The sequence below is a fragment of the Rhinoderma darwinii genome, chromosome 13 (genome assembly GCF_050947455.1).
Source record: "Rhinoderma darwinii isolate aRhiDar2 chromosome 13, aRhiDar2.hap1, whole genome shotgun sequence".
Classification (NCBI taxonomy): domain Eukaryota; kingdom Metazoa; phylum Chordata; class Amphibia; order Anura; family Rhinodermatidae; genus Rhinoderma; species Rhinoderma darwinii.
Genome location: NC_134699.1, coordinates 32,583,520 through 32,592,769, shown reverse-complemented (window position 1 = coordinate 32,592,769; position 9,250 = coordinate 32,583,520). Strand labels below are relative to the sequence as shown.

Genomic DNA, 9,250 nt, shown 5'->3' with positions numbered 1-9,250 from the left:
ATAGTTATGTGAAACAAAGTAACTTACTAATGTACTTTAATTTAAAATTCTGTACTAAACGGTGCAGCTCAAACCTCGTGAATTGTTACAGGAAGTGCTGGAGCTTTTCTAGAAATGATGATGCTCCAACACGGCCCCACGTGTCTGAGGGCTTGCTTCATATGTTGTTCGTGAACATGGCCGCAAGGGGCTGTCACATTGCCTATTGCTCGAGTCCTGAGCAGAGCATCAGCTGGCGCTTTGCTCGAGACCCCGGCCCTGCTCCCTACGTTTATATTTGGTAAATTCATGGGGTTTCCTATCGCTGGAGTTCTGCCTGGGGACTCCCACACGTCTGCCCACGTCACTGTCCATATATGGACAATGACATCGGCAGCAGTACTGGAGTCCACTTTGAAGCCCTGCCAGAGGACCTTGGGGCCTTCAATAGGCATCCCACAATCGCGGAGATGACACACTGGGTAGGGGCCACCCCCTGCTTCTAAGGCCAGACTCACACGAACGTGGGGAAACTCAGACGTGAAAAATTAGACATTTTTCACATCCGAGGTGCCCCATGTGCGTGTTCAGTTTGCACAGATCCCCATAGACTTGAGTCTATGGAGGGATCCGTGAAAACGGAACAAAATAGGGCAGGTTTTATTTTTCAACAGACCCTTCAAACGGTCCGTCAAAACAACGGCCGTGTGAACGACACCATTGAAATACATGCGTCTGTGTGACGGCTGAATTCGGCCTTAGGCTTTAAACACCATGGTCACTATTGACTGTGGCATCTAAGGGGTTAAACGGGCGGTATCAAAGTGATCTTTGATTCCATCCGTTGAAGCGAGGTGTCGGCTGTATCACACAGCCATCACCCGCTAAGTATAGAGTGAGCTCAGCCTGTGAGCCCGCTCCATACTTCCCCTCAATGGAAGTCACATACATGTACGCGGCATGTCGTTAAGGGGTTAAACAAGCTCTTGAAAATGCACACTGAGGAGTAAACCACCAACCAATAAAAAAAGTGTTTTTGAAGGGAATGTGTAATGAATATAAGAAGAATTTTTGGTGATTTTTTTTTTTAGTTATTTTATTTCCCATGTCTATTAATATTTTTTTTAAAAAATACTGAAATCTTGCTGTTTTTACTCCGGCCACAGAAACTCATAATAGTCTGACACTTCCTGTTCTGTAGAAATCACTTCTCAGCGCTCATCTCATTATCATCACAGGAAGGATTACAATGACTGGTAACACCTCTATATAGATAACACAGGATCCACCACTGACAATAGGTGATGGACACAGTTCCCCTCCTCCTATCCCTTCCTGCACAATGATCTATGCTCAGATCACAGAGAATGCCTAGAAAACTCTCCCATAGAAGTCAATGGGTCCAATACCCTTCACAGGTTCCTATGGTCCATTTGGCTGCTGTAAAGCCTCTCTCTAAATACTATTAACAGCAGCTAGGGCAAGATGGCTGCCCCCATAATCAAGTAAAAAAAAATATTTTTATACATACATATTAGAAAAAATAAATATGCATCAGTATGTGGTCTTAAGTAACCAAATATACTGATCCCGAAAGCTACTGCGGCCAATTTTTGGATAGTGGTCAAGTCATCAAAATATAACAAAGACATCAGTCCTGAAAAATCATGAAGCAATCCCAACCTGTGCCACTATAACACCTCCAAATTACTGTAATGACTATACCAGCCACTTAAGTCCATGCCAGTAGACTAATTCAAGCATAAAGAATTTGAGGTTATCAGATTCTTAAGATGCAATAAAAATTATTGTAATATGAAAACTTTTTGGGCAAATATTTTTTCCTTAAGTTAAGTTCACACGGGCTATTTTTAGCCGTTTTTTGGGGCGTAAACGTCCCGAAAAATCGGAAGCAGAACGCCTACAAACATCTGCCCATTGATTTCAATAGGAAATACGGTGTTCAGGTCCGACGGGGCGTTATTTTACGCCTCATTTTCAAATAACTGCGCGTAAAAAGAAGTGCATGTAACTTCTTGAGCTGTTTTTGGAGCCGTTTTTCATTGACTCAATAGAAAACCAGCTCCAAAAACAGCCGTAAAAACCGTTAGTTGCTTAAAAAACGGCTGAAAATCAGGAGCTGTTTTCCCTTGAAGACAGCGCCGTATTTTGTGAAGCGTGTGAACATACCCTTATAGCTGAAGTGCCTAATAATTGGGGACTTAACTAAGTAATGTAACCAATAAATAGCCAATTAGCAATGATCTCCATTCCGTTTGGACGCTTAGTACACAATACGCAGGACCTCAGGCAAAAAAAAAACGCAGACCAACATGCCAAGTCTGAACCCTTTATTATCAAACCTGCCCTTCAAAAATAACCTGAAATCGAATTAACTGCAAAGCTTTAAGCACTAGGTCCACAATTCTTATAAGGGTACAGTCCCACTGTCCGTATACAGACGGAACCCAGCTCACTTGCGGTTGCCAACATCTGCACGATTTTGCTGGGTATTACCAGGGTTTCGGATGCCGCTACATAGGACCATACCCAAACACATTTACAAGTAAGGCTTCGTTCACATCTGCAACGGGACTCCGTTCATGGGTTCCATCTGAGCTTTCAGTCAGACAAACCCATGAACGGAGTCCAAATAAACTAACGGAAACCATAGGTTTCCATTATCATCGATTTCAGTGGTGATGGTTCCAGTGCAAATGGCTTCCGTTTGTCACCGTTGTGTAATGGTTCTGTCGTTTTGACAGAATGAATAGCGCAGTCGACTACGGTATTGATTCGGTCAGAACGACGGAACCATACCTCAACGGTGACAAATGGAAACCATTTGTACCGGATCCGTCAATGGTGATGCAAACCTATGGTTTCCGTTGTTTTCAGTTTATTTCCATTCATGGGTTCCCCTGACGTTAAGCTCTGACGGAACGAATGAACGGAGTCCCGACACAGATGTGAATGAAGCCTAAGGCTGTGTTCATAGTTGTGACATGGTTCCGTTGTTTTGACGGAATAGCGCAGTCGACTATTGGTTCCTTCAAGATCAACGGAATCCTGTCACAACGGTGACAGACGGAAACCATTAGCTAGGTTTTCCGTCACCACTGATATCAATGGTGAGGGAAACGGAAACCGAGGTTTCCGCTTGCTTTCCCGCTGAGGGGTTAACCAGATGGAACCCCTCAGCGGAAAGCAACGGTGATGCGAACACGACATCATTTTCAGTGCATTTGAGTTTACGGTTTATTGGGTCCCATTATTTAATGATTTCCGCACTAGTTACAAACTTCCCCTAAGAGTTCATTCATGTTATGTTGATTTGAAAAGGTCATGAAAGCAGCTACACTGAAGTTCCACATAACTTTCAGACAGGATCCTATCTTGTATTGTGGTTGGTCTGAAACGGTTTTGTCTATTATTTCTAACTATGTGTTTGCTAATCCACTAAATTGTAAAGCGCCGAGGAAAACACTGGCTATATATAAATCATAACCGGCCAATGTGTTGAAGGGGTTTTCCCTTTCTTGACGCGGTTCCGCCTCTGACCTCCCATTGAAATCAATGAGGCAGAAAAAGCTTTCCGCTGCATTTTTTGCCCGCATCGCTCAAAGGCCGCAGGTGAAAAACCACGGCAGGAAAGTTGCAAGCAGGTCAAAATCTGCCTCAAAATTGGAATTTTGAGGCAGATTTTTTCTGCCCGCAAAATACTCCCTCCACCTGGACAGGGTCTAAGAGGACATTGAATGGAGCGGAGGTCGAGCATGTGCGTTGCTGCTCCATTCAAAGTCTATGGGAACGATGGAAACAGCTGGCTGTTTCGGTCATTCTCAGACATTGAATGGAGCGGCGGTCGGATGTTTAACCATTGCTCCATTCAAGTTCTTCCTCACTGCGGAGGTGTAGGGAAGGAAATCTGGGGGTTCGGGACCCCCGTTCTTACGATCGGTGGGGGTCCCAGCGAGCAGACAATTATTATCTCCTATCCCGTTATATAGGTGATAATTTAGGGCCACGTTCACCTTTACAATATTTTTTTTAAATAGCTTAAAATAACAAAAAAATATATATACATTTATATATAAGCTAATTTGCGTATTTGAAAATACGGGGGCTGAACGCCTCTAAACATCATTGGGTCAATAGAAAAACAGCCGTTAAAAAAAAAAACAAAAAAAAAAACCGCTTGATGCTTAAAAATCTGTATTTTACAGCAGTTTGTTGTTTAGTGTGTAAACATACCCTTAAAACAACGGCCGTTTGGATAGCCCCATAGAAGTACATTTTATGCAGCCATGTGACGACCGCTAACCCCCCCCCCCAAAAAAAACCTTCCGTCAATTTGACAATTTCAACGTTTGTGTTAAGGCCCAATCCATAATATAAACTGCCAAGGCACATCCAGCAGCTATCCCCTAGATCAAAGGTCTCAAACACATGGCCCGCGAACCGCATCCGGCCCCTAAAGCAGTCATCTGTGGCCCGCTCACATCGGGAGAGAAGGCCGAAGAAGCGCCGCACACACCAACTGTATAGTGCCATACCACATACCCCACCCTGTGGACAGCGCTACACCCCCCTCTATAGATCGCTTCATTGGGGCTGCCTCTAGAACCAGCGCTCTGGCCGGGGATTCCGCTGATAGACCTGGCCCCTGACGTAACAGTCCATATATGGACCGTGAAGTCAGGGGCTTTTCCAGGAGAGGAATGCATGGCCAAAGTGTCAGCAACGAACTGACTGGGTATTCCACTCCTAGAGGGAGCCCAAATGGAGCCATCTATAGGGGCAGTGTGTGGCATTACCTAGAGGGCAGTGTGTGGCATTACCTAGAGGGCAGTGTGGCATTACCTAGAGGGTACTGTGTGACATCTGGGGGGGGTGGCTCTCTCTAAAAAAGGGGCTGGCCAATCTTGACATTCTTGTGTCTGCCAAACGCTGCCAACTGAGAAGCCAGACTGCATTTCGACACTTAAACCGGAAAACCTGGAGTAAACTCACAAATTTCCAGTAAGTTTAAACCTAGTGGTAGAATTATAGTAATGTAGTACGATTACAGTAGTTCAATAGTACAGTAGTGTATTTTATCAAATTTGAAAGTAATGCAGCCCGTCAATTTCAAATTTTTTCTATGTGCGGCCCATTTACCCGGCCGAGTTTGAGACCCCTGCCCTAGATCTTACCATAAATATGATGGAGTGCAAAATTGTTAAATAGGTGAAGGAATGGGCACACCAGATCCCCATTTGCCACGAGAGAACGATCAGGATGCCTCCATACCCTTCCAACGTTAAAAAGCACTCCGGCTTTTCTTTTTCCCTGCCCCTCCAATATGAAAATGTGATAGGTAGTCCGGTCACCCGTCTTATGTAGTACTCACGGGTAGTTACTCCATTCCAGGCCGCCAACGGGTCACATGATCTCCACGATGACCCACCTAAATCTGGAGGTCAGTCCCTCAATGTAAATCTATAAGACGCACATTGAGGCTCTCAGAGTTGCATTGACACTGACTACAACCCTACAGCAGATTAAGAATGGATATCATGTGACACGTGAAATAAAGCACTAGGGAAGCCGATGCCCCACACTACCTTCTACTTCATCATATTTTCAAGGGGGAGGAATATATAGCTTCTTTAATCCAATGTACATTACAATCTTTAGTGCACGCTCTCTTCCCGCTAAGGGCCTGTTCACATCACCGTGGTCTTTCCGTTGAGGCGTTCCGATGGGTCTTTCCGTCAGGGGAACCCCTCAACGGAAAGGCAAACGGAAACCATAGCATCCGTTTGCGTCACCATTGATCTTATTTTCTCATTAATTTAGACACATTTGAGCGTTAAAGATGTCAGAATAAAAATTTTGAACTATGTTGGCAATATAAACAATAAAAATGCACTTCTTCCTCTACATCCTGAGCACTAGCAACATCTTTGTGATTGATTTGCCATGAAGAGTTAAAATCCACTATCCAGTCAAGTCAACATGGTGGGAGAATGACAAGTAATGGTGCTGCGGGCTAAAGACACAGAAAACATGCGAAAGTGGGGTCAATGGAGGTTTTCCTGACCATGAAATATCAGGCCTATTACTTTACGCCAGTGTTGCCAACCTGTGGCTCTTTAGCTACTGCCGTAAAGTGTGAGGAAGTTGTAGTGTCGGAGAGCCAGGTTAGGGAAACACTGCTTCAGGCCTGAATGGCACCAGAAAATCACTAACGCAGCGACAAAAGCGCAACATAAATGCTCCATGTGAACGTGGCATGAGAGGTCATTATATACAGATAACAGAATGCAGGATCCATATTGCTGAACCCTATTATAGTGCTCAAAACAGCAGTTCACGGTTATTAGTCTGTATAACATATTTAGAAAAGCCTCTTATTCCACTATATACACGTCAAGCAAAACGTGCATTCATGTAAGCGAATGTACACATGTGCAAATGAGGTAACACTAACGCACGGAGGACTATGCTTACACATTTATGGACAATACATTCAAAAGGCACCGCGAACTCTGACGAGGCCTCTACCCCGGCCTGACTGACTGTCTTCCCTCCCTCACACACTCCCACTCATCGCGTCCTGACGTCTCTTACCGCTGCAATCTTTTTATGCAAGGGGGGGAAAAAAGAGAGAAACCGCAGAAGGGAAGGCGAGACGTCGTACTCTCTCCCCTCGTGGCCTCCTCTGTTCGCGTCGCTCAGTATATTTTTATTATCACGCTTTCTTTCTCCAGCAAAGGCAACCGCACAAAATGGCGGCTGCACAGATGTGACGTCACAAAAGGCGCAGCTTCAATTTCAGCTCGTAGGGGCGGGGCCTCTAAATCCCGCCTCCCTGAGGGAGGGAAACGACGGCGTCTTGTTCTCTTCTACGCATAACGTCCCTTTTGTGTTTACTTCATTGTGCATCACGCTGATTCTTCTTGACTTTTGTTGTATGATAATTGATAATTCAATTTTAGAAGAATACATTGACTGAGGTATTGTACCTCTGACTGCTGCTCGATTTTTTTTCTACTATTTGAATTTTTTACCCAGAGTTCTGAAAATCCTATAACTGTGTGAAAGAAAATGTATTTTTGCAGAAAATAAAATTAAGTGAAATGAAAAAAAGTATTAAAAAAAAAAATGTCTAATAAAAATTGAGGAAAAATGTGTATACAATTGCATGCAACTTTTCTAAAGTGTTAATTTACATAAGGCCATTCCACTACAGAACTGACTAGGCCAAGTATTAAAAAAAAAAAAAAAAAAAAAGGAAACAATTCTCCCATTTGTTCCCGGGATTATCTGGGTTCCAAAAAACTTTTCCTAATGCCTGAATGTGAAGTGAAGAAAAGTAGCAGTATTATCCTTTCCCCCAGCGATCCAGCGCTGGTTTACGTGCAGGCAGCATATAGCTGCTGTCCATTCACGAACAGTGATATCAGGAGCGTTCTGATGTACAGGGTGGGCCATTTATATGGATACACCTAAATAAAAGTGGAAGGGTTGGTGATATAAGTTCCTGTTTGTGGCACATTAGTATATGGGAGGGGGAAACTTTTCAAGCTGGGTGTTGACCATGGTGGCCATTTTGAAGTCGCCGCAGAAGAAATGCCTCCCGATCTGACCCCCTTAGACTTTTATCTTTGGTGTCATCTGAAGGCAATTGTCTATGCTGTGAAGATACGAGATGTGCAGCAACTGAAACTACGGATACTGGAAGCCTGTGCTAGCATTTCTTCTGCGGTGTTGCTATCAGTGTGTGAAGAGTTGGAGAAGAGGGTTGCATTGACAATCCAACACAATGGGCAGCACTTTGAACACATTTTATAAGTGGTCAGAAACTTGGAAATAACTCATGAAAGAATAAAGTAACGTTAAAACCAAGCACACCATTGTTTTTCTTGTGAAATTCTCGATAAGTTTGATGTGTCACATGACCCTCTTCCCATTGAAAAAACTAAAGTTGGATACAAAATGGCCGACTTCAAAATGGCCGCCATGGTCAACACCCAGCTTAAAAAGTTTCCCCCTCCCATATACTAATGTGCCACAAACAGGAAGTTAATATCACCAACCATTCCCATTTTATTTAGGTGTATCCATATAAATGGCCCACCCTGTATATGTTTAACGTATCCCCTTGACAGATGCCATACAGTGGCATCCTTTACCTATAAAGTATACGCTTTCTGGTGAGATACCTCAGGATGGAATGAATAACGTAGTCTACTATATTCCATCCTTAAAAAAAAGGTCTACTGACATATACCAGCCTGACAAGAGACTAAAAGGACACTTTTCATCTCCATTGAGCTAATGGTGCCCTATGGACGCGTTTATCGAGTGTTTCGGGACCTTTCCCGACGTCCATGATGGTAGGGCACAAGTATGACGTGCACAGGTCCTCACACTCGAGTTAATTTGCTAAGGCGACTTTGGCCTCAATGCCAAACATCACTGTGGTGTTGCAGTGTCGTGACCGTGAGAAATGTATCAAGTGAGAATCGCCATTAGGCTATTTATACACAGTCGAGTCAGATTATTATGACCTGCAGCTAATATCCAGAGTGCAGCACGGACCGCAGCTAGACGGACAGGGAGTGACTCAATAAGGTGCTGGTAGGTTGTCTCAGGTATCGGGAGCCATGCTGACTGCAGTGCACCCAACATTTGCTGGATGGTGCGTGGGGGAGGATCCATAGAGCGAACAAGACAATAGAGTTGGTCCCACAAATGCTCGATTGGGTTCAAGTCTGGCGAGTTAGGGGGCCAGGGAAGCTCTTGGAAGTCTTGGTCGTGCTCTTCCAATCACTGTCAGACATTTCTAGCCGTGTGACATGTCGCATTGTCTTGCTGGAAGATCCCATCTGCCCCGGGGAAGACAAACCGCATGTATGGGTGGACGTGATCTGCAATGATGGAGTCATACCCAAATCGGTTCAGAGTGCCTTCCACATGGATGAGTGGGCCCAGAGAATGCCATGAAAATATTGCCTAATCCATAACGCTGCCGCCACCAGCTTGTTTTCTTCCAGCAATGGTTGAGGGGGTTTGTTTTCTGATGTTTTTTTGCCTGACACACCAACGTCCATCCATTCGATGAAGCAGAAAATGTGACTTATCGGAGAAGGCAAACCTTTGCCAATCATCTGTTGCCCAATTCCGATACTGGCGTGCAAATTGAAGCCTTTTTTTCCGATGCACTTTTGTTAGCATAGGAGCAGTGACCATCCGTCTGCATCGGAGCTCCATACACAGTAGG

The 9,250-nt window shown here is 44.3% G+C and overlaps 1 protein-coding gene across 3 annotated transcripts in view; it reads right to left on the bottom strand.

Moving 5' to 3' along the window:
• Positions 1-6,684, bottom strand: part of CPNE1 (copine 1) — a 97,696-nt gene extending 91,012 nt beyond the window's left edge. For 2 of the 3 annotated variants that reach the window (XM_075845342.1, XM_075845338.1), the window contains exon 1: positions 6,595-6,684. The gene's annotated coding sequence lies outside the window, so the exon portion shown is untranslated. The remainder of the gene's footprint in view (positions 1-6,594) is intronic. The other variant, XM_075845339.1, reaches the window with a different exon arrangement.
• Positions 6,685-9,250: the final 2,566 nt, after the last annotated feature.